The sequence below is a fragment of the Condylura cristata genome, unplaced genomic scaffold, assembly GCF_000260355.1.
Source record: "Condylura cristata isolate star-nosed mole 26May11 unplaced genomic scaffold, ConCri1.0 scaffold00011, whole genome shotgun sequence".
NCBI classification, from domain to species: Eukaryota; Metazoa; Chordata; class Mammalia; order Eulipotyphla; family Talpidae; genus Condylura; species Condylura cristata.
In genome coordinates, this window is record NW_004567112.1 from 4,496,322 (window position 1) to 4,502,321 (window position 6,000).

Consider the following 6,000-nt stretch of genomic DNA (forward strand, 5'->3'; position numbering starts at 1 on the left):
GGGGTTTCAGGTGTCCTCCGGTGTGAGGTGACAGTGGTGTGACCAGTGCAGACATTCTGGGAGCTGAGGTCACTGAGAACTTGCCAGCACCTTCTGTGGTGCATGCAGGGAGCATGTAGGAGAATTTATTTTTAAAAGACAGGTGACATTATCCAAAGCGGTCAATGGGGTGTTGCCGGCTGCAGAGTAAAGGGGTGCATGCTTACACCTGGCCAGGGAAAGGTGAGGACCAAGGACCAGCCCCCCACTTGCACCCAAGGTCTCCAGATGTAGCAAGTGCTGTGTCTGTTTCTGGAGCTGTTTCCTCCCTGAACAAGGAACTGCGTAAAAGCGGGTTACCTTTTAATCAGACCGCTGAGATTAGCAGGATTTTACTCGAACATCTTGAGATGACATAGTCTTACGTCCTGGAGCTTCAAGTCGGCTCTGCCAGGGTGGATTCTGGTGTGTTGGAGGAGTGACGGCTTGGGAGCCCTGCTCAGGACGTGTCCTCTTGCCGACGGGAGTGGGCTGGCTTCAGTGCCACCCGCGTGCCGAGTCCTTGCTGGGGCTACCTGGTTTGTCTGCTGCCACGTGCAGTCTGTTGAGCCCTGCGGAGCGCCCCGGATTCCTTCCACCGCAATGTGTGACCCTTCCTGCGGCCACTCGCCCGCCAGGTCCCCCTCGGCCCTGCCCTGCTAGCGTCCCTGGTTTATCCCCACGTGGGCAAGAGAGACCTCATCCATATTTGAATTGTCCGAAGAGCCATTAAAAAACTTCCCAAAGCTTGATTAACCGAATTAGGTAGACGTGGTTCGAAAACCCTCTTGATTTTCTATTAAGTTAAACTGGATCCATAAGAAACTCTGTCTTGGAAAACGTTAAGAGTTCATTTTGCCATTTGAATGCATATATTTTATAAAAAAGTTTGAAAAGGTACTTGTAACGTTTTGGCTGGGTTTTCCAGAAGTCCACGTGGAATCTGATAGGTTTTTCTGTACGGTCCACAATGTGAAATTCATAAAAGAGCGAGTTTCGGAGGCTGCTTTGCTCACAGAGGCACCTGTAGCGTGTTTTAGGGGGAATTGACTCCGTCAGATATTTTACAGACAAGCTCGAAGAGGAGCAGCCTTGGAATAGAAGGTAGGGACTGACCTTCACTGTGGCCCTGTGTTCCAGGCCCATTGATCGAAGAGCACGGGCCTTGGATTTCATTTTGGGGCACACGTATCCCGAAACTGACATGAACGTGTTTCTATTTAGGACAAGAAAGTGAAGCTTTGGGGATAAAAGTTATAAATGCCTACGTTTGAAATTAAGTAATTTATGGTGGGAATAAAATAATTGGCTCTAGTGGTCTTTTGGGATTATGGCTTTGCGTAGGCTTGCAAACCATTCATTAGCAGAGGCTGGGGCCATTCCAGGAATCAGGAGTCATATCTCGGCCACTGCAGTCATGGGCTCGCACTTGTAGACAGCTAGGCTGAGTTGTTATGTAAAACATGGCAGCCCCTCACCCCACCTCCCCTTTGAGCTTTCTGGCAGGCTTCTCTGTGAAGCCCTGAAATCTCTCTTAGAGTTTAGGGCTGGCTTTGAATGGGGCTGCTGAATAATGGAATTGTGCTGTCTAATGTTAATCCCCTGGCAATCGGTCTTGTTGAAAAGAGCGCATGATTCAGTGGTGTAATGTAGGGGAGCATGGAGTGTATGGAGAAATGCAGAGAAAGGCCTGATTATGTCACAAATTTGGGAGATCGCCCAGCTAAATGTGGGCCAGTAATGACACAGTGCTGGTTGGGAATAGCCATTAAAGCTCAACCCCAATAATTTTCTAAGCCTTGAACCTTCTTTATAAGTAGAAGCCAAAAGTCAGTGAAGTTGAAGGCATTTTCAGGGAGGATGGAGGTGTGAAACACTGTCATCCCTGCTCAGGGCCTTCATTGTTGCCCCGAGAAGCACTAACATAAGGATCGAGTCAGCGCCAGAGTCTCACCAGACTCACGGGGCTGGCAGTCCCCGGGAGCATCCCGCAGGGGGGGTGGATAAAGGGGTTCGGGCTTTGGCTACGAATTTCTGGTGGCCCAAGGCTGTAGCGCTGACGTCTTGCTGTGTGAGAACAGCGTCTCAGCTCCTCTGTGACGTCCTTCCCCAGCACAAGTGAGGTCCTGTTTGCGTTCCCCTTCTCCGAGGCTGTTTTTGTTGCCATGATACGTAGGTCTGTGGCTCAGATATGACGAAGCGTCAAAACGGGTGAGATCTTTTTATTGAAATTCTTCCTTGGAAAGGCATCCCCATAAGCCTTTAATGTGAAAGCCGTGTAATTTCAGTGACATTCTTGTGTTCTGGAATTAAACAGCAAGCCTTTGTTATGTGCGAGGGGAATGCTAGTTTATGGGAGCCTTTTAGGAGCCGCGATGGACCCTCATTAAAACGGACACCATCACTTTTCGGCCTCTTTCTGGCAAAGGGAAATTAGTGGGAAGCTCCATATTTTGGTAACTGGTGACACAAAGGGACTCGCCTGAAGTTGCTGCTCAGGGAGGTGTCTCGCCATCACCACCTGTGAGCGAGCCTGAGTCAGTGGGTCCTGACTGGTCCTGGCCACCAAGAGCTGCGGCCTGGCGCGTCGCATATTGCTCGCCTGGTGTCAGGGGCCTTCCCTGAAGGTGGCCTGGGCTGTGGAGGGAGTGGCGGGTGCCGGGGGAGTGGGGACGAGTCATGTAGCTTCTCTGTGGTGCCCTCTCCTCCCGGTAACACGGAGGGCTGGTCTGTCCTCATTCCTAGGGTGGGTGTCTGCTGGGACACAGCCCACAGATGACGCAGCTTCACGTGACACACATTTATCCTCACGTTCTGGAAGGCCGGGCCCGGGTCTTGTCGTCAGCACGGGGCTCCTCCGGAGGTTCTGGGGGGGGCCCGTTTCATGCGCGTGTCCTCAGCCTCCGCCTTCCTCTGTGTGTCTTCCTTCCCCCTCTCTTCTGAGACACCCACCATCGGGTTAGTCTCATCCTGGATCCAGGATGCCCTCATCTCCAGGCCCTTCATCACAAGGACCGTGTTTCTACCTGGGGTCACACTCACAGGCCCCTGGGGCTGGCACGTGCACGTATCTTTTGGGGGGGCACTACTCAACCTGCTGTGATGGTTATGAGGCCTCAGTTGGGATCACACCAACGGGGGGAGATACCAGCCGGGCACCTGGGTGGCCGGCCTCCCACCTGCATTCTCCTGAGAGCTAGCTGGCATCGTAACAGCGTTAGACTCGCTCTGAAGTTTATTGAGCTGCACGCCAAGTTGGGGCCACCGAGCTCAGTGGCTGAGGCCCGTGTCCTGCTGGGCTCCCCACTTCGGTGGTGTTGCCATCTGGGCTGTTCCAGGACGGGTCCAGTTGGCACTTGGAGAAGCAGGTGACAGAGTTTGGGAGCTCCAGATCTGTCCAGTCGGTTTCCGCCTCTCAACCCATCGTGGGGGGCGGGGGGGAAGTCGAGGGTCACAGGGGGAGAGTGATTTGCTCCAGGGCCGGGATTTCGTCTGGGTCTTGAGTCCAAGAGGGGCGAGGGCTCACACACCACGTGCTCTGTGCCTGCAGCATGATGTGAAGAGGGCACCCCGACACGTGCCCCCAACATTCAGCACTTTGCTGCAGAAAGTGAAAAGGGAGAGAGAAAAGCATTCAGAGGGCCAGTTGCTCCGAACTTCTACACCCTTTTTAAATTTGAATTATGACCTTGTCGCCTGGTGGGTGTGTGGCTTCCGGAGAGCATCAGGTCAGGTCTGAAGTCGGCTGTCACTAGACACTGGGGGTTCTGGGGCACAGCTCTGTGGCGTTGGAACTGCTGCCTCTGGGCCCCGCAGGGCAGCTGGGCTTCTTCCTTATCTCCCTGACTTTCCAGACACCTGTCTGGGCTAAGAGCTGGGGCCACGGCCGTGCATCCTCTGCTGCGTGGGGCTGGCCCAGCCTCCTCCCCAGTCCTGACCTGCTGCGTCCCGGCCGGAGTGGCATTGTCCGCTGGCCCTGGGCGTAAACTCCGCAACTCCGCCTGGACACAGTGCGGTGCAGCCCGAGAGCCCGGAGAGGCCACCCCAGGCTGCCCCCCTCGGGTCAGTGCCTTTTTCTCGGTGCTGACTGATGAGCTGACTGTGGACTGGACACCTGCGCTGGGCTTGGGCAAGTGCAGCCCAGTGGGAGAAGAGAAGTCACGCAACTTGTTTGCTGCCGGGCGCCTCCATGGGGAAGACAAAGACCCCAGTGTGGTCCCGGAGCGGCGCAGGGGCCCGAAGCCAGGGGGTCCCTCGAGTCCCCCTCTACGGTGTGTGCTTTGGGCTCTTTGCTTTTAAGTCGATGAAGAAATGATGCCAGATTAACGGCACGAAGCTGTCAAAATCAGAGTTGTTAACCCCGCGGAAGACGCCGCTGTCCGCGTCTGCTCCTGGACCGGGCGCGGCGGCTCCCAGCCCGGTCTCCAGGGGTTCGGGGCTCTGAACTCCGCCCTCCGGCGCGGTTCTTCCTGCGTATTTCCTGGTGCTCACCAGGCCCCGGTTCCACAAAGGCCCTTGCGGGGTCTGAACTTGAAGTCTCCCCCTGCCCAGAGGCTTCCTGGCTGGGCCTCATTTGGTTTTTCATATTCCTTTCTGCTGCCAACCCATTCTTTCCATTTCTTGCTCTAAGTTCAAGATGTGTTGATCTGATACTGGGTGTGCACGCCAGCTTGAGCTTGCGAAATGTAGCAGAGATGGGCAGAGAGCCCTTCAGCGTGGGTCCAGATGCTTCCAGGTAAGAGAGCGCGCACCCGTCCAGGGGCCTTGCTCGGCGGACCTGGAATCCTGGCAGAGGCAGGCGACGTGGGAGGCAGAGACAGTGCTGTTGTGGCTTCAGGGGTCATTTCCTTCTCGGCTTCTTCGCCCTTCGAAGGCGGGGTCCCCACTCCTTGCAGATGGCGCCTCTGGAGGTGCTGGTGGGGATTGCAGGGGTCAGTTGGCATTCTATCCCACCATCCTGGCGGAAGGCTGCCCCTCTGTAAAATGGGGGTGATGACACGCCCCCTTGGGAGCACGCTGGGAAGACGCTGCAGGGTCTTCAGACACAGCACTGCGACTCTGCCCGACTCTGCCCGACCGCCGACGCGCTCTCCCTGTCTCCCAGGTCTGGGACGGGACGTGCTCGGCGCTGGCTAGAGAGATCAGTCCCCTTCCTTCCCCCAGGACAGAGATTTCAAAACTCCCTTGGCGTTGCTATGCAGTGGTTTTTCATACCTGTTTCAAGGGGACCCAAAGCTGGGCAGTGGGTGGCCGCATCACCCCCAGTGGACTGGCCAGCAAATAACTGCTTCCCGGTGGGCGGAGAACAGCAAGAAGCTTCTCCCTGGGGCTTTGAGAGCAGCCGCCTCTTGGGGCCCGTTCCTGGGGCTCCCCGTGGAGAGGGCACGTCGGCCTTTGCGGTATCAGCATTTGGGCCACGTTCTTTGCAAGCCACCCGCTGCCCTCTGTCGAGGAGGAACCCTACTGACTCTTCAGGCTGGCAGGGGACAGCGTTAGCACTGGACCTCTGGTCTGATGTTTGGCTCTGAGACTGGTGTGGCTGAGAGGATGCAGAAGCGCAGGGAAGAGTTAGTGACTTACAGCGTGGGGAGGAGCAGGGCTCCCCACTGGCCGGGTCGATGCCGCTGGGGGCAAGGAAGTGGCCGGGGGCGGGGAAGTGGCCGCTGCCCTGGCAGGGGCGTCCGCTTGGCCTGAAGACGGCCCTCACCCAGGGACACGGCATGCCCAGCCAGACCTGGTGCGATTCCTAGCTGCACGGACAGAGTGGGAACAGCCCAGTGAAGTGCTTCGATTTGGGGTTTTGTGTTTCTTAACATACTGCAAATTCTGAAGTAGTTTGAACAGCTCTCTCAACTCGTTGGCACAACTTCGGCCACCAGCCAACGCCCTGGCCCAGAAGACCCCAGGTGGACACGCACCCCGGCGTACCCCGCCCGCTCTTCCCCCTGAGTAACACAGCTCTTGTCTTATTTGTGACGAAAG

General features: G+C 56.3%; 1 protein-coding gene across 1 annotated transcript in view; it reads left to right on the forward strand.

The window, feature by feature from the left end:
• Nucleotides 1-6,000, forward strand: part of FGFR2 (fibroblast growth factor receptor 2) — an 85,043-nt gene that overhangs the window by 41,886 nt on the left and 37,157 nt on the right. The window lies entirely within an intron of this gene.